Here is a 25,419-nt window from a genome sequence, read left to right on the forward strand (position 1 = left end):
TGCGGATGGGTGGGGAGGGCAGTTCCCAGAAGGAAGGAGGCCGGGTGCAGAAACAGGCTTCAAGAAGGAGAGCAGAAGGTAAGCCAGTCAGGTGGGTAGACGTCTGCACAGCAGGCTTGGGCTGAACCCCGTGGGTGACCCAGGCCCAGGGTCGGGGAACCTGGGGAGGAATGCCCTGCTCAGATTTCTTGGGGTGGGGTGGTTTTAGTCTGGTTTTGGTTTCGACACAGGCTGAATGTTCATTACTGTTATGTACAGAAACCTCAGTAGCATCCGCCCAGCCCAGCGTGGTGGCCAGTGCTTTATCCTTTGCCTTTTCCAACTTGGGATGGGAGCCACTGGCTTTGGACACGGGACGGTGCTGCCCAGTGACAAGGGACCCCATTCTCTCTGCCACTGCAGCGGGTCCTGGTGGCTTCCACCAGCCGGGCCACGCTCCCCAATCTTCCGAGCTGCCCTGCATGAGGACAGCAGGGGAGCAGATCTTCCTGCGGACAGGACAGCTGGCCTGCCTTCTCCCAGAACAGTGCAGTCAGACAGGAGGACAGTGGACTCAGTGGGATCCACATCTCACATGACCACCGCTGGCTGAGCCTTCTTCCTTCCACCAGGGTGGTGGTGGGATTCATCGTTGCGTGGAGGACAGGTGGCCTCTTGGTGGGGGCATCCCGGGCCAGCACCCTCTGCCACTTCTCTGGCTTGACTCCTGGTCTGTGTCTGTGTGGCAGCCGCTGCAGGAGACCACCTGTTCAGTGGTCCAAGGCTGGGTCCTGCCCAGCCACAAGAGATGCTTTCGGCGGACTTCACTGAGGCCGCCAGCACCATGGAGCCATGGACATGGCGGGTGAGGTCCCTTTGGCGCTGCATGTTTTATCAGATGCCCAAATCCTAGGCTCTTTCTCCAATAGGCACTGACCTCCTTCCTGGCCTCCTGCCAGATGCCTGGAGGGAGAGTCAGATTTCCGTTTGGATTGCGGCTGCCGGTCCCCATCATCGCAGAGGATACGTGTGTGACAGATAAGACGGCAGGAGAGCCGTTCCAGGGGGATTCTCTGGCCCAGGAGAGGACTGGTCTTGCGCACTCCCTCCTGCATGGTGCTCGCAAGACTGTGCTTTGTTCCTGCCTTCCCGCCCCTACCCCACTCAAGCTGCAAGTGCTTGCGGTCCTGGTGGTCACCTTCTCACACCCAGGGGTCATCACCAAACTCATTTCTCTCCACTCTCTATCAAATAAGGTGCAAACGGTTGGGGCCCCATGCGGCCCTCGGTCCCCATCGTTGTGTCTTTGATGAGCTGAGACGCAGCAGGTGTCACTCCCCAGCATTTTCCCAGAGACCTCATAGTGCCCTTGTCCAAAGTGGGTTGTAACTGCCTGGTGCCCTGATTTTACCTCATTTTAACGAAGGAACATCGTGTGGTGTTCAGAACATTAAACAAGAAGGACAGTGAAGTGAAATAGGCGAGACTGGAAAAGCAAGAGAGCCCAGAACAGCCCAGAACTCCGGAATGAGGGGGAGGCAGGGGGAGCTGTGCCTGAGGGCGGGGCGGGCTCCAGAGCGGAGTATGGGGAGGGCCGGACGGAGAGGGAGGCCAGACCTTGCCAACATATGTTATAATTTGCTAAATCCCTTTGTAAAAACTATATTGCGTGAACTTTGGGGATTTTTTTAATTAAAAGATACATTTAGGGGCTTCTGGGTGGCTCAGTTTGTTAAGCATCTGCCTTCCGCTCAGGTCATGATCCTGGAGTCCCAGGACCGAGTCCCACCTCGGGCTCCCTGCTCAACGGGGAGTCTGCTTCTCCCTCTGCTGCCCCCGTCTCGACTCGTGCTCTCTCTTTCTCAAATAAATCAAAAAAATCTCTAAAAGTAAAATAGACATTCAGAAAGGGACTCATAGGTGAACAGCTCAAAGAGTTTACACAAACCAAACGGATCCAACACCTGAATCCAGAAATAAAATTACATGAACCCAGGAGGACCCCCTCCCCCCAACACACACACCTAAAAGCCACAGTCACTAAAAGCTGCACAGATCAGCACAGCCTTTGCTTCTAACAGGATAGATTGATTTTTGCCCGGTCTTATACTCTGTGTCCATAAACAAATTCCTGTGGTATGTTCTCTCTTGGGTCCAGCTGCTTTGGCTCAGCATCAGGTACGTGAAGTATGCTGCAGCAGGAAGCTGTGGGTCACTCCTTCCGGTTCCAGCTGGCAAGTGTGCTACCCCTGATCTGTTCTTTGGTCGATGAGCATGTGGGGGCAGTTTCTGGTTTGGGGTCACTGTGAGTAGCGCTTCTATGGCCCACCCAGTTAGCTGTGAATACAAAAGTTGTCCTAATCTCCTTATTCCTAAACTATTAATTTATTCAGCCTCAAGGAGTAGATCAAAGTTTTTAACCGGGGCTGGATTTAGCAGATCTATTGTGAAGTACTAGGAGGCATGAGACGGATAATAAGAATAGAGAGGGAGGGAGGATAGGGGAGAGGGAAACTATAAGAAAAGAGGATAACTTTGCCTGGGGACAAATGAACTCGGTGGCAAGACTGCAAAAATGCAGAACGCCTCAATCTCTGTGGAACACTCTGCCTTGGTAAACTGGCTTCCTTCCCTCACACCCAGCCTCACGCAATAATAATAGAAGAGTGTAATGTTTCATTTAATCCATCATGAACACCACGGTCACACTTCCCTCAGCGTCTGCCCATATAATCACTTTTGCTGGACAACAAATGCAAAATTTAATTATTCATTTTGTTGAGAAAGACCCTGTCGCTTTACATTGTTTAAAATTTAATTTAAAAATTTAAATCGTTTTAAATTGTTCCCCTCCCCCATTCCCCTGTTTCTTTATCTCTCCAGATACATTTGCCTCTGAGATTGGAATTGAGCCTATTCCTTATCCGGGAAACAAAATAAGGAATAAACTCTACATGAGGCAAAGCGCGGTGGGTCCTCAGAGCTTGTCAGAAACACAGGCACAGGGTTTTGCACCGCAAGAAGTTTCTACCTTATTAGAGTTGACATCTAGCCCGACGTCTGAGTTGGAAGAAAGAAATCTTCTAAAATAAGCCGGCAGAACACTGATGACCTTGCCATCTGCACGTATTATTTTAACTTTGCAGTTTAATGAAGGACATAAGTAACAAATGTTGCATTCCTGTTTCGTGGCTTTACCCACAGCCATATTTCCTGTCTCCTGCCTGAAATGAAAGGGGAGTGGGAGAGGGGAGCCGGGACGGGTCTCCCACCAGCTAGTGACTGCAACATGACAATATCCTGAGGACAGCAGGTGGGAACGCAACGGTGTTGTAAACATGGTCACCCCGGCCACTGACGCCCTGTAAACACTGCAGTTAGCTTGAAAATTGGGAAGAGAAGTTCTGCCCACAAGCCTAGACAATTTTTCTTTTTTCTTTTTTAAGATTTTATTTATTTATTTGACAGAGAGAGATCACAAGTAGGCAGAGAGGCAGGCAGAGAGAGAGGAGAAAGCAGGCTCCCTGCCGAGCAAATAGCCGGATTCAGGGCTCGATCCCAGGACCCTGGGATCATGACCCAAGCCGAATGCAGAGGCTTTAACCCACTGGGCCACCCAGGTGCCCCCTAGACAATTTTTCTAAATCATTGATTGGTTCTTTGTTTGAAGAAAAGAATGCCGGATTTGAGAAGCTCTGCGTTTTGAAGTAGCTTTCGGCCCAGGAAAGAGCATTGGATCAGGAGCCCAAAGACCTGTGCATCAGCCCTGTGGCCATGGCGTGTTAGCTGTCGGATCCTAAACAAGTCATAACCACTTGGGCCTCTGTTTCTCCACTAACGAGTCTCAAATAAATAAAAGAATCAGTGTAAAAACATTCTCTGTAAACAGCACCGTCCTGCTCTCTGCCAATGAGTTAAGCTTGTGACAAGATATTTCCCTGGGGAAAATAACTCTTACAGAAATAATGTGCCAGCTAATAATATAAATGTTTGTGCTCTGTCCTTCTGTTCATTTTTCTATTCTGCGTGTGGCTTCTGAGCCACGTGGAAGAGCCACATGTACTCGTAGGTGAGCCTTCTGGAAACACAGCAGTGCTGGAAGGGCCCCCCACTAGGATCATGGTTTCTTGCTCTACAAACAGAGGGTATGAGTTGGGTGTGCAGCTAGGGATGGTGTCTAAGAGGACGAGGCAGGGACCCTGGGCTTCCAGAGTAGCATTAAACATTTTTTATGGAAAGATAAATTGGAAGAGAATAAAAAAAAATCAGTCTCTTCTCTCACAGAAGGCTGATAGCCCTCTGGGGACACAGTCCCTGCAGTCCCAGCAGGAGAATACTCTGCGACGGGGTAAGAACCCTGGGCAGGCCCCTCAGCTCTAAGAGACCCTGCAATCCCTGAGTACCAAAGTCCCCACCTCAGACTTTTTGGGCAAATGGAACCCAGATGGGATGAGCACTTCTGACATTTAGATAGTTGGGTTTGTGGGCATCAAGTCAATTTTCCAGCACCATGGATGACCTTGGACAGCACTGTGGGCCCAAGAGGCAGGGTGGAGTGTAGTAAATTGGAGAAAGGGAAAAGTTTTGCAGAAAGTCAGCCCAGGACTTGGTTTAGGGGTAGAATATACAGACTCTGTCCTCAAGGAGGTTAGTCTAGTAGGGACCAAAACATAAGCCAGTATTAATGCAAGTTAAAGAGTGCAAAATATGGAAACCCATAATTGATGAGTCCAGTGTGCTCATTTTATAGGTGGGAGAGCGAGTAAGAGACTTGTCCAAGGTCACTCAACTGGTGGCAGAGTCACACTAAGGATCCAGGCCCCCTATCCCCTCACCAACCCCCTTCCCTGGCCTTCTTGCTTCTTCTCTTTTCCCAGAAGGGCTGCTTTTCTTAGCACCTCTACTGTGCCAGAACTGCACTAAGTTTACATGGATGTCTTTTATGACCACAATGGTATGAAACTAGAAATTAATTGCATGAAGAAAACTGGAAAATTCATAAATATGTGGAAATTAAACAACACACTACTGAATAACTGATGGCTCAAAAAAGAAATAAAAAAAACAAAGGAAACAGAACCTACCTTGAGACAAACAAAAATGAAAATGAAAATGTAGCATACCAAAATTAGTGGGATACAGCAAAAGTAGTTCTAACAGAGAAGTTCATAGCAATATATACCTACCTTGATAAAATAAGAAAGTTCTCGAATAAACAACCTAGGTTTACACCTCAAGGAACTAGGAAAAGAACAAAGCCCAAAGCTGGTAGAAAGAAGGAAATAGTAAAGATTAGAGCAGAAATAAATGAAATAGTGACTAAAAAGAGAATAGAAAAAATCAATGAAATTAAGAGTTGTTTCTTTGAAACAATAAATAAAACTGACAAGCCTTTAGCTAGACTCACCAAGGGAAAAAGAGAGAAGAGTCATATAAATAAAATCAGATAAGAAAGAGATGTTACAACTGATACCACAGAAACACAAAGGATCATAAGAGACACTATGAACAACCATACACCAATAAATTGAATGACCTAGAAGAAATAGAAAAATTCTTAGAAATGTACGACCTACCAAGACTGAATCATGGTGAAATAGAAAATATCAACAGACTGATTACTAGTAAGGAGATTCAACCAATCATCAAAAACCTACCAAATACACAGAAGACCAGGACTTCTTCATTAGTGGATTTTTCCAAATATTCAAAGAAAAGTCAATACCAATCCTTCTCAAACTCTTCTAAAAAATAAAAGGATAGAACTCTTCAAACTCTTTTTATGAGGCCAGCGTTACTCTGATACCTAAACCAGACAAGGATCCCCCAAGAAAAGAAAACTATAGGCCAATATCCCGATGAACATTGATATAAAAATCCTCAACAAAATATTAGCAAACTGACTTCAACAGTATATATAAAGGACATACACCAATCAAGTGGGATTTATTCCACAGATGCAAGGAAGGTTCAACATCCACAAACCAGCATGATATACTACATCAACAAAATAAAAGATAAAAACCACACAATCATCTCAATAGATGCAGAAAAAGCACTTGATAAAACTCATCATCCATTTATGATAAAAATACTCAACAAAGTGGGTATAAAGGGAATGTACTTCAATATAACAAAGACCACAAATGACAAGCCCACAGCTATTATCATACTCAATGAAAAACTGAACACTTTTTCTCTAAGATCAGGAACAAGACAAGTATGACCCCACTTCCTATTTTCATTCAGTGTAGTATTAGGAGTCTTAGCCACAGCAATTAGGCAAGAAAAAGAAAAAAAGTATCTAAATCAGACATTATACTATATACAGAAAACCCTAAGAACTCCACCAAATAAACCATTAGAACTAATAAATAAATTCAGTAGGGTGTCAAGATACAAAATCAATACACTAAAATCTGTTGTTTTTGTATACACTGATAACAAGCCAGAAAGAGAAACTAAGACAACAATCCAATTTCAATTGCATTGAAAAGAATAAAATACCTAGGAAACGGTTTAACCAAGAAGATAAGAGACCCTCACATTGAAAACTGTAAGACATTAATGAAATAAATTGAAAAAGACACAAATGAATGAAAATGCTCATGGATTGGAAGAATCAATATTGTTAAAATGTCCATCCTGCCCAAAGCAATCTATAGAATGAATGCGATCTTTATAAAAATTCCAGTGACATTTTCCAAAGAAGTAGAGTAAATGATCCTAAAATTTGTATGGAACCACAAAAAGTCCAAATAGGCAAAGAAATCTGGAGAAAAAAAGAATAAATCTGAAGGCATCTTGCTCCTGGATTTCAAACTATATTACCAAGCTGTAGTAATAAGAGCAATGTGGTATTTGCATAGAAACAGAAATGTAGATCAGTGGAACAGAATAGAGTCTAGACCTGAAACCATAAAACTCCTACAGGAAAAAATAGGGGTAAACTCCTAGATGTTGGTATCGATGATGATTTTTTGAAACCAATACCAATAGCGTAAGAAACAAAAGCAAAAATAAACTATGGGACTTCATCAAAATAAAAAACCCCTGCGGAGAAAGGAAACCAACCAACAAAACTAAAAGAAAACCTATGGAATGGGAGAAAATATTTGCATGTTCTATATCTGAGAAGGGGTTAATATCCAAAATATATAATGAACTCACACAACCCAATAGCAAGAAAACAAACAATCCAATTAAAAAATTGACAGAAGATCCGAATAGACATTTTTCTCAAAGAAGACATACGAATGGCCAACAGACACTTGAAAAGATGCTCAACATCACTCATCATCAGGGAAACACAAATCAAAACCTGATGAGATATCACCTCTCATCTGTCAGAATCCCTAAAATCTTAAACACCAAAAACAACAGGTGTTGGCGAGGATGTGGAAAAAAAGACATCCTCGTGTGCGATTGGTGGGAAAGCAGACTGGTGCAGCTGCTGTGGAAAACAGTATGGAGATCGCCCCCCAAAAATTTAAAATAGGACTAACTTATGATCCAGAAATTCCACTTCTGGGTACTTATCCACTGAAAACAAAAAACTAACTTGAAAAAGATTTCCGTGTCCTCATGTTCATTGCAGCCTTATTTATAATAGCAGGTAGATGGAAACAACCTGTGTCCATCAATGGATGAATGGATAAAGAAATAGTAGTATAGAGACGTCTGGGTAGCTCAGTCATTAAGCGTCTGCCTTCGGCTCCGGTCATGATCCCAGGTTCCTGGGATCGAGTCCCACATTGGGCTCCCTGCTCACCCAGAAGCCTGCTTCTCCCTCTCCTTCTCCCCCTACTTGTGTTCCCTCTCCCGCTGTATCTCTCTCTGTCAAATAAATAAATAAAATCTTAAAAAAAAAAAAAAAGAAAGAATTAGTAGTATATATGCATATAATGGAATACTATTCAGCCATAAAAAGAATGAAACTTGCCATTGCAACATCACAGAAGGACTTTGAGGGCATTATCCTAAGTGACAAAAGTCAGCTAGAGAAACACAAATACCATATGATCTCTCTTATCTGTGGAATCTAAAACCAGAAAAAGAAAAAGACCAGCTTATAGATACAGAGAATAGTTAGTGGTTGCCAGAGACAGGCAATGGGAGGGGGAGAAGTGGGTGATGGGGGTCAAAAGGTTAAAAAAAAAAGTGTATTGTGCTATGGCTATTGTATATTGGAGCTATTTGTGCAGCTGTTGGCTACCCAAACGATTATGAGGAGATGTAACTTAAAATGGTTTAATTAACATATTCAAGGCCAGTCACAGCAATGCAGTGATTTGGTTATGATTTTTACTAAGGTCTAAACTCGAAACCATTGGTCTGCAAAGTGGGGCATGAGCCATCCAGTGTTCGAGAGGACGACGTTTAAGTGGAAGTTCTACTCATACCTGTATTTTGTGTACATCTTTAAATGAATACATTGTATTAGTACCACTGGATATGAATATAATTTCTAAATAAAGATGTATACTTATTTTGGTGATATGTGCTTGAAATTTGCATACTTGGGGAGTGAACTACCTAATGGCCGGCCTGAGCAGTCCTCAGTGTGCAGTGGAGGTGGGCTCTCGGGGCTGGTTTTACCCCAGCAGTTTGCTGTCTCCAGCTTCTCTTTCAGCTTTTGCTGCCTCTAGGCTTCTCATATGCTGCCTTCCCTCTTCACGGCCAAGAACTTCAACCCGATACCCAGACTCCCTGCCGTCCTGTTTGCATGCACTTCTGTCCACAGCTTTAGGCTTTAGGGAACTTGTCTAGTTATTCTCGCTGCCTAAGAAATTACCCCAAACTCAGCATCCGAAGACGTTGATTTTATCCATATATCTGCAGTTTGGCAGGGTTGGGTGGAGCGAGCTTGTCTCTGCCCCACGTGGCTGTGGCTGGGATGGTTTGGAGCTGGAGACCGGGATCACCTGAGGGCTCGCTGACTCCTGGGTTTGGGGATTAATGCCAGCTGTCAGCTCATCTAATACTGGTGACCAGAGCAGCTGTATGTGACCCCTCCATGGGGCATGGGCTTCCTCAGTACATGATGGCTGGGTCCCACCAGCAAGGGTCTTAAAAGACAGACTGAGCCACGTGGAAGTCCTATTACCTTCCATGACCCAGCCTTACAGGTGTCACTTCCGACACATTCTATCCACTGAGGCAGGTGCGACACCCCCGCCCCCGCTGCCGCCCAGTTTCAAGGGGGAGGGAAAACAGACTCGGTCTCTGGGTGGGGGCGGGGCGCCGTTTCAGGAGCACGTGGAGATGCAGGTACATTGCTGTGCCTTTCAAGGGAAATACAGCCAGCCACAGAGACCTTTGTGATGGGGATGTTGTGAGTTCTTCTGGTCGGGAGCTTTTATTTCTTCACATTTCTAACCATGATTGGAGTACTTAGGGCTATCTCAAATTGCTAGCTTCAGAATTTTCATTCTTTGACTTAAATGTTTAAAATTAAGGGGCACCTGGGTGGCTCAGTCGGTGAAGCGTCTGGCTTCAGCTCCAGTCATGATCTCGGGGTCCTGGGATCAAGCTCCGTGTCGGGCTCCCTTTGCTCAGCACGGAATCTACTTCTCCCTCTCCCTCTGTGCGCTCTCTCTCAAATAAATAAATAAAAATCTTGTTTAAAAAATGAAATTAAGTAAAACAGAAATTCCCAATAATTTTATAGACAAAACTGCACACATTCATATGCTTTCTTTAAAAAAGTATTGTTTGTCAGGAATAAAATAAGATGCTTATTGTTTATGTCAGCCCGAGAGTGTGTACTTCCAACGATACTTGTTCTGACACCGGTAGGAGACATGATTTTTCAAGAGCTTTCAAAATAAATTCTCTTGCCGTCTGCACACATATTTCCATCTGTTCATGGTTGACACGGGAGACAGTCCAACTTCCTTCAAGGTCATTTGAAGCAAACTCTTGTTGCATGGCAGTATACACTGTCACTTGGTAACAGACTTCTAGAAATTTGGGCTGGATGCATTTCGCTGCACTTCCAAACCCACAGTCATCTCGGATCTGCCTACGGCTTCCCACTGACAGCAAGGCAGACACGATTGTGAAAGCCAGATCTTAGAAAAGCAGGAAAAGCTAAACTAATTAACCTGAGAGACGTGTTCAAGACTGGCCAGCCCCGGTGAATGCACCTCGGCAGGAACACCCGAACCCAGCTGTATGTCCTGAAAGGGCACCTAGAGTGGGATGAGAAGGGGGCCATTCGCCTGGAGGGGACGTCTTCTGCCTTGCTCCCTCGAGGATTCGCACCCAGCCCTGCCTGTTCACCTTCCCGAAGCAAAGTTTTTTCTCAATTTCACCGTCTCTGTCTTCTGCCCAGCAGGGTCACCTGGCCGGGCTGTCTGTCCCCCTCCCCCCCGCCCCAAACCTGTGAAACCTGTCCTCTGACACCCTTAGCCCCAGATCAGCAGCTTTCCCTGGCTATGAATTAACATCTCCATGTTTTTCATGCACAGGGAAGATTATCTGGCAGCCTCCAACTCTGGCTACCCTCGGATGTCTCCCAGCCCAAGCACTGGGCACCCACAGCACGGCCCATGCTCTGAGGGTTGTGCCTCAGCCCCTGGCTCTTCTCTCCACCCATCCAGACCCCCGCCTGCTTCTGGGGATCCAACTGAAATGCTCTTCCCTGGGCTCTTTCCCTCATCCCTGCAGCTGGAGGGGATGTGGTTCTCTGGGTCCTTGTGCTCATGCTCCCTACTAGCACTCCTATTACTCAAGAACATGTCACTTTGTTTATGAGGGGGCCAGAGTTTCTTGTGGACAGAGGACACCTGTGTGACCTGCTATGGAAGCTGCCCGAGCATCCAGCCCCAGCAGGTGTGGGCATGCGGGTCCGACGCACCTGCTTCCCCTTTGACTCTGCCTCTTCTCCCGACTCCTCCATCCTGGGAATGATGCCAGACACCCCTCTGCATGCTTGCCTCACTGCTCCTGCCGAACAAACCCTTCCTACCAACTGTCTGTCTGTGCATCCCACGTCATCCCTACCTCCCTGCTCTCAGTCTGACCCCCCCACCTTGGTCATAGGCTCACAGAGCACTTGAGCTGCACAGGTAGCCCACGGAAAAGTGTCGGCCAAGTACTTGGTTCCTGGGTTCCTGACTGCCTCACATGGGGTGGTGCGTCCTGGTGGCTCTACCTCCCAGACCCCCTGCCCCCGACCCTCTTCCCCAGCCCCATTCTTGGCCTGCCCCCTGCACAGCCAGTCCTGCCATTTGGACTCTGCTGGCCTCTTGGGACCCTCCAGCCCTCCACCCTGGGCTGAGCCCCACATCCCTCACGAGGCCTTCCCGCCACACTGAGAGTCTTGTGGGACCAGCCTGCCAGCCAGGCTGGATCTGTGTCTGCCACCATTCGCAACTGACAGGTTAAACTTTTGTGACTGATTATTAAAACATGTCATTTTAATACTCTGTTTTGAAGTATCTGTGGAGTCCTTGCTCCGAAGTCCTGTTCGGCTCTGTTTCCTGGATCAGCCCAGCCCTATTAGCAGGCACCACTGGCCCCACTCGCTGCCCTGGGCCCTGACACCTGCTGGCACCCTGCTCTGTCCCGGGGCTTCTCTGCAGCCTGAGGGGCCAGTCGGGCGGGAGTGGGAATGGACACATACCCCCAGAGCTGTCCTCGACCAGTGACTGATAGGAGAAGGTGACCAGGTCCATCAGACCCCTCACCCCTCTGGGATTCATCTGAGGAGCCTGTTTGACACTCAGGCAGTTTCCCCAGGGATTAAGCTCCCGGCCCTCCCAGGGTCTTCTGCCCCTCACATAATCCACATACTTTAGAGTCCTTATCTCCAGTCCCCTCCCGAGGGAACACACCCCAGGACCCCAGGCGAACAGCCCTAATGTCCACCCCATGAGAAGAAGCTAACATCTTCACCATCAGTTTCTGTTTAGCATAAAGATGATTCCCTCGCTCCTCCTCCCGGCGCCCAACCAGAGGGAGCCTTCCTCCCAGACGAGTGGCTTCCATCCCCTGGCCTGCTCTAACCCCTGACCTCTAGCTCACACTTGGGCGTGTAACCCAGACAAATGGGGTTCATCGGATCCACCACCCAGATCCATCTCCCACCCTGCTGACTTAGATCTCTGTAAAATTCCCCTCCTCGGGCCCCTCCCCTGCCAGGTGCCGGGTGCCAGCTGCGCCCTCTTTGGCACGACGCTCAGTTCCCCTCATATCCCCCACTCAGGCCTGCCCACGCCCTCATCCCCATGCGTGGCCAGCCTCTGGGGACCACGCTTGCTTCCTCTCCCCTGTCCCCCATGTGCCACTCTGTCCTGGGAGGTCCCTCCCACCGCTGCCCTCGTCCCTAGAACTTGGGAGTATTCAACGAGCCGATGTTGTCTGCTCTGGAAGCATCTCCAGGGCGGGAGATGCCTTCCTTCTCTGTGGCCAGGACTCTTCTGTCTCCTGCCCCGTCTGCCAGGCCCTCGCCCCACCCAGGGTTCCACCCCGCGGGCTCTCTGGAGCTGGCTTAGCTCCGCGGCGTAGCTGCTCTGTGACCGCAGGCCAGTCACTCAAGCTCTCTGTGCCCCAATTTCCTGAACTAAAAGATCTGGGTCACAAAACCCAACTGCGAGGCTCGCTGTGAACGATCGATCCCAGGGGCGAAACGCAGCACGACACAGCGTCTGACACCCAGTAAGCATGAAAGAATGGTAACTGTGATGGGGGATGTTACTAGAAATAGTAGGATTGTCAGTGCTGATGTCGGTAACACTCACCCTTAAATGCCAGAGCAGAGCCCCCCAGAGGGGGACCTGCATTTGTGAAGCTTTTGGAAAAGGGAACCTCGTGGGTCCCACCCCAAACCTACGAAGTGAAAGTTTCTCGAGAGGCGGATTGGAGGAAAGGAAGGAGACCTGAGACCTAGATGCCACCCAGAATCCTGGACCCGAAAAAGGACATTCGCAGGCCACTTGGCAAAATTTGAGTAAGAGCTGAAGATCGATTCATCATACTATGTCGGTGGTCATTTCCCGGCCTGCGTTTAATTCAGAACAGAAAAAGGATTGAAGTTTTTCCTAGGATGCGGCCCGTGCATTATCACCAGGCCCCGCTGGGGGGCACTGACACGTGCGCCCCTGTGTGACAGTCCCCTCACTGCACTGCTGCCACGAGTGAACGGACTGATCCGGCCGGCCTGCCTGGGACGGTGACTTAATGTTTGGCATCTGCCCAGCAGCCGCCCCAGGAAATCCACCCCCACCCAGTAGTGGGGCTGTTAGTTCCCGGGAGGCTCCCCCAGGACCACGCCAGACGCAGGGCAGGCTCATTAACGCACCACATTTGCTTAATTGAGTTTAATCAGCACTTTCTTCTGTGCATACCCAAGACAGCGTTCAGTAGCTGTCCTCGGAATATTGACCTCTTTCCCAAGATCTAATGAGACTGTTTAAACTCAGTGCTGCAGCTCAGAATACAGATGAACGTGTTGGACTCCTACCTACCCCCTTCTCCACCTGCCTGTTGTGCCCAGAGGGAGTTCCAGAGAAAAACGGAAAAGGACAATCTTCAGCTGGCGGTTTCTCTGAAATGCTGCAAATCAGCATGACCTCGGTGGAAAGAGGAAATGTTCCTCTGCTTCATAGGGTCGGAGGCAAGAAAGTTGCACGATCGCGGCACTGATGGGTGGGTGGGGCCTGTCGAGGGCCTGGGACAGGCAACGAAGGTGCACGGGGAAAGCATCTGTGAGAAGTTGCTTGGCCCGTAAAGAGCCCTGCAGCCCTGGGAGGGATCAAGATGTCACCATCATTCAAGAGGGCCAGTGACAGAGGATTTTGTCCCCAAAATGTAGTAATGGCTTCACACTATGATTGGTGGCAACTCTGAATCCGGGTCAGCATCCGAGCTCACCTCACCTGACCACACCTGGCCCATCCGTATCAGAGGAGCTCTCTGGGTTTCAAGCTGGAGCCCTTTCTGGGAGCCTGGGCGCGTCTGCCTTCGGCTCAGGTCATGATCTCCAGGGTCCTGGGATTGAGACCCACATCAGGCTCCCTGCTCAGTCAGGAGACTGCGTCTCCCTCTCTCTCTGCCACACCACCTACGCCCCATGCATGCTCTTGCTTGCTGTCTCTCCCAAATGAATAAATAAAAAATCTTTAAGAACAAATGGGAGGCCTTTCAAGAGACTCTGCTGTTGACCCCTACTTGATCCCCTTTACAGATTCCCCACCCCCGTTCCATGACTAGGGCCTCCCCGCACTGCAGGCTGAGTCTGCTGCCACTCCTGCCTGTTCCAGGACTGTTCACGCAGCCAAGGACTGACGTGGAGACTAGGGCCTCTGACGGCTGACGTAAAGGAGCAGAGAGTTGAAATCAGGATCTCAGGAAGGAAAGTGAAGTGCCTGCCTTTCCATGTTCTCTCAGTACATTCCTGAGTCCAGACTCCGGCAGAGCAACACAATCTCAAAGCTGAGAACCGATCCCATGAGGTCAGGCCAGCTGGAGACAATGGGCAGCACACCACGCCTGGGTTGTTCCCAGTGCCACCCCAGCCCCCACCCCCTGGGAAGGTGCTGCCCAGTATTCTAATGACCCGGCCGCCCCTTGGCCTCGCTCATGCCCCCAGGGGCAACCTCAGTGAGTCGGACTCTGCTCACAGCCCCTGGCTCACCTGCTAAGACCCTGAATGCGACAGAGCGGGTGAGACGGTCTCCCACACCATGGCCATCCTGAGGCTTAATCGTGCCCACCAGAGCCAGGCTGCAGCCCTGCCATCCCACCCTGCACACACTCCCGGCCTAGCACAGGTAATGGGCGCCCAGCACCAGAGAGGAACAGACTGCTGTCCCCTGCCCTGCTCCTTGGTGGCCTCGACCCCTGGCCGGCTTTCTGCTTCTGACGCCAGCCCTCTGTCAGGCCCCGACCTCCAGCTGTTCCAATGCTCCCTCCAGCCCTGGGTCCACGGTACATAGATTCGTGTAGGAGATAGGAGCGCTTCGGGGGCTCTTCTCACTTAAGGAGAAAAAGCAACAAAAAATCAGCCATTTAACATAATGAAGCAGATCGCTCAGTGGGAAGGCGAGTTTCTTCCTCCCCACTCAGGAAATGCTCCCACTGAGGGGACCGATAGAGGCCCCACTTGTCACCCTAAGTCTCCTGAAGGCTCTAAATATTTTCCACCAAGAGTCATTCCTGGGACTGATGCATAAGGTTATTAAAATCACAACTTTGTGCTTTGATGTAGAACCCAGACACATAACTGGAATGCCAAGAGCCACTGTGGAGGTGAGGAAGGAGGTTTGCAAGTCGGTGGACAGCCCACCCTCGGGAGGTGGGGCCCCAGCCTCCCGGAGTCTGGGTGGAATTTTGCGACTGCCTGGACAGAAGGTGTTTGCGGCACAGTCGCCCCCAACACCAGCTCACCTGCAGTGTCTGCTGACCTTCCCAGGAAACTTCAGCCCTGTGGAGGATGAGAAGGACCAGAGAGAGACCCTTCCCGAGCATCCCACTGACCCAGCCCCTCTAACGGGTCTCCCAGCCACAAGCCCACACGTGGACCAAGATCCTGTCATTAAACCCCACACTAACTCACGCTGTGACCTGGAGGTCACCGGAAGCATCTGGGCATTGATCTGAAGGCCCCCAGAGGGACCTTTGCTGCAAGGAGGGTGCAGTTTCCAGGGGTTTCCGTGAGACCCAGGAGCAGGCATGCTGACCAGAACAGCGGCAGAGCACTGTCCTCCCTCTGCTTGGGACTGGGTGACCCCAGCTCAAGGAAGCTTCTGAGGGGCGTCAGTGGGAGGGGCCCAGCACAGGAAGGCCCTGTTCCCCTTCTTGGGAGGATCAGCCCCCATCGCCCACGGCGTTGTGCTCTGTGCCATTCGGCTAATGAGGACTTAGCTGGAGGCACCTGCACGTGGTGAGGGCCGGGCAGCTGGGTGGGGTTGGAGTACCTGTGGCTCTCAGGGCAGGGCAGACCAGCCTCTTCATACAGTCCATGTCGGACAGGTCAGAGATGTGGAAATCCCACGTGGTGAGTGGGGGAGCGCTCGGTTTAGAAGCCTGAATGACTCAGTCCGTCCTCCCAGGGAATCATGTCTAAGTAAGAACCACAGGTGTTGAGAGGGAGGGAACCATCCCTGTAAGGGCCTACTTATCCAGAACGAGCCATTTTGTTGTTTATGCAGTAAACTTAGATTGAACCTGCCCCTTCCCCCCAAGAGGAAAGCGCTTAGAAACAGAATTGGTGAAATACGGCCAAATAGCCCCAATAACGGAGCACAGATACCAGGATATGTCAGGCTGGACAGAGATAAGGGAGCCCAGATACAAGGACGTGTCTGGCCAGGTGGAAACGTCCAATCAGTGAAAGCGCACGTATTACCTCCCTACCCGCCAAGGATGAGCCAAGCCAGGTGGAGACATCCATTCAGGAAAGCACCTCCCTAACCACCCAAGAATGTGGGCCCTGCCTTTTGGGTGCCAATTCTGACCAAAGTGATAGGCTAGTTCAAATAACTACTATAAGGTGAATTGTAATTCAATTGGCCACCTGTGTGTGGCCAGGCTCAACCACATGGCCTTTACTCTATAAAAGTTAGTCTGTGAGGCTGGGAGGGGTCACCTCTTTGCAAGAGATGGCCCTGGCCGGTCAGTTTGATTCTCGATGCTTGGCGCGAAATAAAGCTTTGCTTAACCTTCGCTTTGTATCAGTCTCGTCCTTTTGTCTACGGACCCTTTCAATCCCTAACTCTGTTCCAAAGGTTGGAAGGAAACACGTTTTGTGCTTTCTGGGACTTCAACCACTTCCAGGTTTCCAGAACCCCCAGCGGGCGGCTGAGGCCTCCCCAGTGATGAGGCCATTGTGTCACAGGACCCCGGGAACACACGGGAGCCCTGTGTCTGGAGGACAGGGGACTGTTGTGGACTGAATGTCGAGTCCCCCCCGCAAATCCACGGTGTTCCAATCCCAACCCCCAGTGCTACTACGGTATGAGGGGGCGGGGCCTCCTTCCAAGAAGGCGATGGGCCCTTCCAAGACGGCGATGGGCGCCCTTCCAAGACAAGGAAGAGCCCTCCGTCTGCTCTCCACCCTAGGCTGCGGGACAACACGCAGAGATTGCCCTCTGCAAACCAGAAAGAGGGTTGCCGGCAGACACCCTACCTGCCAGCACATTGATCTTAGACTCCCAGTGTCCAGAAATGAATGAGAAGCAAATGCTTGTTCAAGCCACACAGGCCATGGTGATCTGTCCTGCAGCCAGAGCTGCCTGAGGGGGAGGGGGCACCAGCGGCTCCCCAGACTTGACCCTCTGGGGTAGGCAGCTCCAAGGGTGCAGGAACATACGAAAACCAGCATGGGTTCCCCAAGCCCACAGAGATGCCCCATGGGCATATGGAATCTGACTTTGAACAGGTCCCCCTCAGGGAATTCTGATGCAAATGATACAGAGAACAGAGTTTGAGAAACTGTAAAATGCAATTCTCAGGTTTCCAAACTTTTCTGAGGAGGACATTGTAAGAAACCCATGTTCTGGTCCAAAATACAAGCTCTTTGCACGCGTGTGAACAGAGCAGAGGCTTCCAGGGCTCAGCTATTTTGTGCTATTTTTATTCCATCTCATTTCTTAAATGCTGCCCTCGGCCAACTAGATGCATTTGCAAACCACATCCTGGGAGAAACAAGTAACACTGAGTAGAGGGTTTCCGGCTTTTCTCCCTCCTCTTTACAATAAAACTCCAACTAGCCATCCCCACACAAGATCACCACCACTCCCTGTGCTTGGATTAGAAGTGCATCGTGACCAACTCTCCCAGTGAGGTTTCTGCTGTGGGATATGTGGTTTGACCTTGCAGAGGCGTGGTCCCCGACACTGGACAAAGCCGGTCGGGAGCTGCTGTGAAGCCCTCAGTGGTTGACTCCTGTGGGGAGAGAGAGCCTGCCGGAGCCCGAAGGACCACCAGGGTGAGCCGGCTGGGAGCAGGAGCTGAGGCCCCCAGCGAGTGGCACCTGTGGGGTTGGAGCCCCGATCCTGAGGAGGAGGAGGGGAGGGGGGGAGGGGAACTGCCTGCAGGGGTGTACCACAGAGCCTGTCTTCTCTGAGAGATGGTGGGGGGGGAGGCAGGGGCAGCCCCAGCAGGTGAACAGGTTGTGTGCACCTGTCACCCTCCCTCTTTGGGCTCCCTACACTCGGGGGAGGGGGAAAGGCGTGAATGAGCCCCGTCCCCGACTGAGTGGGCTTGTTTGCACCGTTAAAGGAGCCAATATGCATTTGTAGTAAAAGGAGAAACCATTCCAGTGGAATGGCAGGAGCAGAGCTGGAGGGGCAGAGATGCGCTCCTGACCTGTGGGTTTCTTCTTCTTTCTCACTTTACAAGTGGAAAGGTCGGGTCGTCCTGTACTTTGGAAGCTTAATCTGTCCTGGGAACAGAGCTACCTGACCCTTCCTGCGGGGTGTCCCCAGGCCCCTCCGGGAAGCACTGCCCAGACAGGAAGAGGATGGCGGGGTTGGCAGACAGCTCTTTGCTCTCCTTCTGAGGCGAGCATGTGCAGAACCTGCCTCCCACCCACGGGGCTCTGTGACTCTGGGCAGGACCGTGCCCTGCGTGTGATACAGCCACTCGCGCCCCACCCCAACCCCCCGCGTGGAGTCACAGAATATTATCCCCGTCTCCAGTGAGTCTGCAACACCATCGCCCTGACCCTTGGGCTGCCTGGTTCAGAGTTGTTGGCCATCCTGCCTGATCCAGGAGGGCAGTGCACAGCCATCCCTCCAGGTTGCCTCGTCGCACAGGCACCACAACCCAAGAGCCAGCATGTGACAACAGGGCTCGGCGAACCGCAGCTCCATCGAGCCACGGTGCAGTCACACCTACAATGACCACGCACTCTGTGCCACCAGCAGGCCTCACTGAAGCCCCACAGAAGCCCCCTGGGTGCCTAGCTGATTCTTCAAGGCAAATAACTGGTTATTCTTCGGCCACATTTCGAAATGTCACCAACGATCGTGTTTAGGATGGCGTGTTTCAGTCCAAACTACTGGCGTCAGTACAAATGACTTGGAAAAATTCAGTAATTCTATTTATAACCTAAACCGAAGCCAGTGGAATGGTCTTCAGCTGCGCTTGCTAGGGGTATAACACAAAACAGCGAGCACGTGGGCATAGACAGCTTCAAGCAGCAGCAATGAACGAGAGAGAAAGAGAGAGAGAAGAGAGACCTCAACCCCAGGGAGCAGAATCGCACCGGCCGTGTGTGGAGAGTGCCTGGCCCACCAGACCTCAGCAGGTGAGCCAAACAGTTCCATGACGGGGGCTTTACCTACATTTACAAACCTTCCACAGGGTTCACTGCAAAGACTGTGGATTTGAACACATTGCTTCCCAGGCACCGTTCCTGTCTTCCCACGTGTGTTCTTGACCTCATCCCTCGGTGCCTGGCAAGTCCGAGAGGGATAGGGAGAGGAAAGAGCTAGAAGGGTGGCCCCTTCTCATCTGCTCTTCTGGCCCCCCAAACTCAGCTTCTCGTGGGTCTCCTACTGAAAACCCTCACATTCCTGCTTCTTGAGGTTCACACCGTCTAGACTCCCGCCCTGCCTGGGCTGAAAGTTCGCTGCGTGCAGATAGGAAACCCTTCCCCCCGAACTCCGTCGGCGCAGGAACACATCATGCCTTGTGTGGGCCACCCCCTGCACTTGTGCCTTTGTGAGTGCCCTCCTCTGTTAAAATGTATTCAAAATTCTATTTTGTGACCTTGCTGCTGGAGAGACAAGTAGAGCCCAGGCTGGATTCGCTATCACAATTCTTTCATTATTAGTAGTATATTCTTTTTTCCCTTCTAATTTTAAGAGAAATTGAAATGAAAAAGTTTTTGCAGACTCTGAAAGTGGTCCTCAGGCCCTGAGCTTGCTGCTCCTGATGGGTGAGAAGTCCCTGGGTCACAACAGCGGGGGTGACCCTGAGCAGGTCACATGTCCTTCTCTGCAAAGCTAACCAGGCCACTCCTCCAGGCAAGCGAGGACCGCGGGGGAGACCAGCAGAGCCCGCCCCTGTGGCCCGATCGGGGCTGGGGCTGCTGCGTGGCCCTAGGCCAGTGCACTGGGCGGGGACAGGCTCCAGAAGGGGCTCAGCTGGCCAAGCCAAGTGCACACGTGCACGCACGCGCGGGCTCACACACACACACACACACACACACACAGTGCACTAAGTCACGGTCACCAGGAGCCAGCAACTTGGCTTCCCAATGTTACATAGCACATGGTACAGTTCACAAGCTCTGAACCTACGTCCCAATGCAGCAAACCTCCCAATGTAGTTCCCAAACAAAACTAACACCAGACTCATTTCCACCTGCATCCTCTCAATCGGTCTTGTTTTTTGGGCTTCTGACCTTCCAGCCAGACCACCTGTGTTCCCACCTCTCGATGTGGCTTCATGTCAGTGTTTAAATTTGGCCTCCAGGCTCTTTATCGGGTGCTTCCTCAGGCCCGTGAGCCTGGCAGCTGCCACTCCTCAGCTCGTGCAACGTCACAGTAGGCCCCCAGGTAGCTCTGGCTGCACGTGGCCTGATACCCTGGCCTCTGCTGAAGGGTCCAGAGTGGCCAGCGCCCGAGAATGGACGGAAAGCAGGCCAGGCACCCTGGCGGTGAGGATTCTTGCCTCCACGCCGGTCCAGTGGGAGACTCACAGCTGTGAACTTGGGGAACCACCGTGGGTGCTTCCCAGGGTTTAGTGCTGAGCAAGACAGGCAAAGCATAAAGAGTATCCCCAGTCAGCTCTCTTTCGTGAGAAACTATGGGCACCTGCTTGTTTGTGCCAGAAATGAACATGGGAATGGCAATGGGAACAATAAAGAGACGGGTTGCCCTGGATGGGAGGGGGTAGAAAGGTCAAGGGGGCAGGGGTAGTGCCTCTCTGAGGACACTTCCTGTGTCGTTCTGACTTGAGAATCGTGTTGGTGTCTCAGGTCATCAAAGACTGGGATGGAGGAGATTTAAAATAGCATCACAACCCTCAGTTTGTTTTGTGAGATTAAGAGTCACTTATGGTTTGTCTCCCTCCCAATCCCATCTTGTTTCATTTACTCTTCTCCTACCCCCTCGACCCCCCATGTTGCATCTCCTCTCCCTCATATCAGGGAGATCATATGATAGTTGTCTTTCTCCGATTGACTTATTTCGCTAAGCATGATACCCTCTAGTTCCATCCACATCGTCGCAAATGGGGGGAGGGGGTTGGGAGAGGGGGGTGGGGTCATGGATATCGGGGAGGGTATGTACTATGGTGAGTGCTGTGAAGTGTGTAAACCTGGCGATTCGCAGACCTGTACCCCTGGGGATAAAAATATATGTTTATAAAAAATAAAAAAAAATTATTAAAAAAAAACTGAATAAACATGGGATTTTGATCTGAAAAAAAAAATAAATAAAAAAAATAGCATCACAAACAGAATCCAGTGGCCCCAATGGTATTTCAAATGAGCCAAATCTCTAGACTTATAGGGGACAGGGGTGCAGAGTACAGGACTCTCGGCAATGACTTTGGAATGACATGTTTTAAGTCAGCAAATGGTGCACTCTGGTTGGATTCGTTTCTGCTGCACTATGGCTCCCCCATTCTGAAACGACTCTTGCCGTATCCTAACACTTAGCAGGTAAGTGAACACGCCGCACACAGTGAGAGAGGTTTCTCACTGTTGGAGAAGACGCTCATAATAAGAAGAGGTGGGGAGGATCCTGTGACCCATGCGGCGTGGGAGAGGAACCAAGATCAGTATGAACTTATACACACACGTGGACATGGATACAGTCGTATACTGGTGGACACACATGTAAGCCACGTCCTAGCTCTGTTCACCAAGGAGGCTCGCAAGGAGTGACACCAGAAAAAGGGGAAACCAATGTCTGGGCCTTCCTTTCTTCCTTCCTTTCATTCTCTCTCTCTCTCTCTCTTTCTTTTTTTTTTAGAGAGTCGGGGTTGGGGGAAAGAACAGGGGGAGGAGAGAGAATCTTAAGCAGATTCCAGGCCAAGCATAGAGCCCGAGGCAGAGCTCCATCGCACGACCCCGAGATCATGACCTGAGGGTAAACCAAGAATCGGATGCTCAACTGACTGAGCCACCTCAGGGCCCCTAGACCTTGATTTCTAAATCCATTTTCCAGTCAGAGAACCAGGTCTGCTTGGGGAAATGAAGAGTTTCCGGGCTGCGGGAAGGAACACGCAGATAAGCCTGGAGCGCCCTGTGACGACAGGAAGCGAGGAGGGGCTCCAGAAGGATGAGGGCCAAGGGCCGGACGGGCAAGCTGCAAGACGCCCACCCGCCAAACACGCGGCGAGTTGGGCGACAAAATCTCAGCGCGTCCCACGCGATTGAACAGAAGCACCCGTGACTCCACACTGACACCAGCAAACAGACGGGGGGAAGGAGAAGCTTGTCCGAGTCGTAAAAGGAGTGCAGACGACAGGAGTAGAAACCCCCACTTGGAAGCCAGCACAGTTGTGACCATGTCAGGCCAGAGCCGTTCTAAGAGGGGAATGTAGGGGGAGAAAGCACGAGAAACAGGACATTACGTATTTACCCAGAAAACATTTACTAATTAGAAAGGAAAAACAGGTTACCCTCACAACGGAGAAATCTGGCTCCCACCACTGAGGTCACGTGACCAAAATGACCATCACTTTTTATAAAAAGAGACATAAAGGGGTGTCTGGGTGGCTCAGTCATTAAGCGTCTGCCTTCAGCTCAGGTCATGATCCCAGGGTCCTGGGATCAAGCCCCACATCGGGCTCCTTGCTCAGCCAGAAGCCTGCTTCTCTCTCTTCCTCTGACTGCTGCTCTGCCTACTTGTGCTTGCTCTCTCTTTCTCTTTCTCTCTCTCTCTCTGTCAAATAAATAAATAAAATCTTTTAAAAGAGAGAGAAAGAGATAAAGACAGCACATGATCGTGGGCTAGGAAAGGATGCGTGGGGGACACTTGGCAAACTTTGAAGCCGTCTCCCAGGAAAATCAGAGGAACATTAGTTTGATGCTTTGATGAGTGCACTATGGTTAGGTAAGAGAAGGCCCCTCTGTTTAGGGAATGAACACTAAACTATAGAGAGCTCAATACTTTCAAATGTTCAGAAAAATAATTGTGTGTGTTTGTGTATGTGTGTGTGTTTGTGTGTATATGTGTGTCTGTGTGTACATATGTATGTCCGTGTGTGTGCCTGTCCGTGTATGAGTGTATGTGCATGTCCATGTGTGGATGTACATGTCCGTGTGTGTCTACGTCCATGTGTGTATCCGTGTGTGTGCGTGTCCGTGTGTGTGCATGACCATGTGTGTGTGTCCGTGTGTGGATGTCTCCATGTGTGCGTGTCCATGTATGAGTGTGTGTGCATGTCCGTGTGTGGATGTCTCTGTGTGTGCATGTCTGTGTATGTCTACATCCATGTGTGTATCCATGTGTGTGCATGTCCGTGTGTGTGCACGTCCATGCCTGTGGGAGGGGGGTAGAGAACAAATGGTTAAGCAGGTACAGTAAAATGTTAACATTTAGGGAATCTAAGTAAAATCTACATGCAAATTCTGTGTTCTGTATCTTTTCCAAGTCTGAAATGATCTCAAACAGTTAAAAAAAACCTAGCACGAACATTAGCCGCTCATATTAACAACAAAAGTCACCCTTTTGAAGCATTTCAACTCAAAGCGACTGGAAAGCTACTTCTAGGCTGACAAACAGCACATAACACAGTTTTAAACCGATGTGTGATGTGTTTTTTCTGGGACCCCAGCCACTTTCATGTCGTTCAGTCTGGTGATGATAAACCCTAGAACATTGCTGTCAAAAAGCGAAGAATCACAGAGCGGGACACCCTTTTGCTGAGGAGTTGTATTATAAACATCTCTGCTGTTCTGTATGTGTGTACGCTGTTCCGACATCTCAGGACACCTATCTGGCTGGAGAGGGCCTCCGGGGGTGAGCTAGTTCCTGGAGATGGTCAGGGGCTCTGTGTTCCTTTGCTCTGCAGGCTGACCACGCAGGGCCAAGGACACAGTGCTCCTCCATCTCCATCATCCCGGGGCAGGGACCAGGCGAGCAGGGAGGGACACCTGAGTAGCCCCAAGCCTGCAGAGTCATTCAAACTGGCCAGAACGGGGCCATTCAGCTGCCCGGAGTCTCCTCTTGGCCTGAGCCTTCCCTCACTCCCATCTTGTGATCTGACCTCATGGGGTCTTCACTGCGAGCCCACATGCCTCCACCTCCAGCACCTGGGAGTCTAAGAACCATGCTCCTGGGCCTCTCCTCAGCCTCCCCTCGTGGCTGCACCAGGTTGACAATCTTGTAAAGGAACACAGGGTAGAAGTCAGGATCATGCTGTCTTATGGCGGCTGCACCCTGGTGGTGGACAAGGCAGAAAGCTCCTGGTCTCATTGGGAGCAAAGGTTGGCATCAGGGCAGCCCAGAAGCCCTTGCAGGTCTCCCGCGGACTCCTGGGCTCTGCCACCCAGGGAAAGCTCGGGCTGTGCAGGGCAGCTGGGGAGCCTGTCCTTCGTGGCTTGCCCGGATTTGCACATAGGCGCTGGACCCCCAGGGCAGAGCTGTTCCCTGCACTCCTGGCTTCTGCTTTTTCTTTGTTCCCATCCACCAGCACTTGCAGCTCTTTTTCAAAAGACTTTCCCCCACGCAGGAAGAAAGCAAGACATATCTGGGAATTTGCTCTCCCTCCTCCCTGCCTCTCACTTGGGAGCCCTTGGCCAGTGACCAAGAGCACGGATTATGAACTCTGGCTTCCTCACCCCAGGGACGCATAGCTTACATGGGAGCCTCCTCCACAGGACCCCAGAAGCTCCCCAGGGGGGTTGGCCTGAGACCCCCGTAGCCCTGCTCAGCTCCCTCGTCTTCCCTGTGGTTTCTGGAACCCATCTTAGGGTCCCCACGAACTGCACAAGAATGCTGTAAGCTTTGATGGGGCCAAACGATGGACACAGACCACACGGCCTGTTATCACTCTGGGCGTTCTGGAACCTGTCCTACCCGTGAACCTCCAGGACCAGGCCCCAGCCACACCCAAAGCTTGGATTTCTCTGCTAACCTACAGATGCCTACCTATTAATTCTCCGGGGAAGAGTCCAGCCCCAAACTGGGAGGCTCGGACCGCTCACCATTGCTCAGGGTCCTGTGGCTGACCGGTCCTGCTGGGACGCACTCAGGCCCCTGTGTCTGGTCATTCGGATGGCCAGGGTGCCTCTTCACATCCTCTCCTGGGTCGGACAGTTTCAGTGGCTGCCAAGCTCCTGGGGCAGGAAGGACCCCTCTCCTGATCTCGGGGCTGACACCTGGGGGCAGATCTGTTGGAGGCAGGGGGAGGGGCAGAGCCAGGCCAGGCAGGAGGACGCAGGCCAGTCGAGAGCAGGCCCGGGCAGGTGGTGTTCCCTGTAGAGTGTTATTCCAGGAAAGGGACAGGCTGATCGCACCCAATTTGCGT

At 50.7% G+C, this 25,419-nt stretch overlaps 1 long non-coding RNA gene across 1 annotated transcript; it reads right to left on the reverse strand.

Moving 5' to 3' along the window:
- Positions 1–20,550: 20,550 nt before the first annotated feature.
- Positions 20,551–25,179, reverse strand: LOC125086310 (uncharacterized). The gene is made up of 3 exons (XR_007123149.1): positions 25,041–25,179; positions 22,332–22,471; positions 20,551–20,682 (listed from the first exon to the last, which is right to left on the reverse strand). It is a non-coding gene; the product is annotated as an uncharacterized LOC125086310 (long non-coding RNA).
- Positions 25,180–25,419: the final 240 nt, after the last annotated feature.

This window comes from Lutra lutra, chromosome 15 (genome assembly GCF_902655055.1).
Source record: "Lutra lutra chromosome 15, mLutLut1.2, whole genome shotgun sequence".
Classification (NCBI taxonomy): Eukaryota; Metazoa; Chordata; class Mammalia; order Carnivora; family Mustelidae; genus Lutra; species Lutra lutra.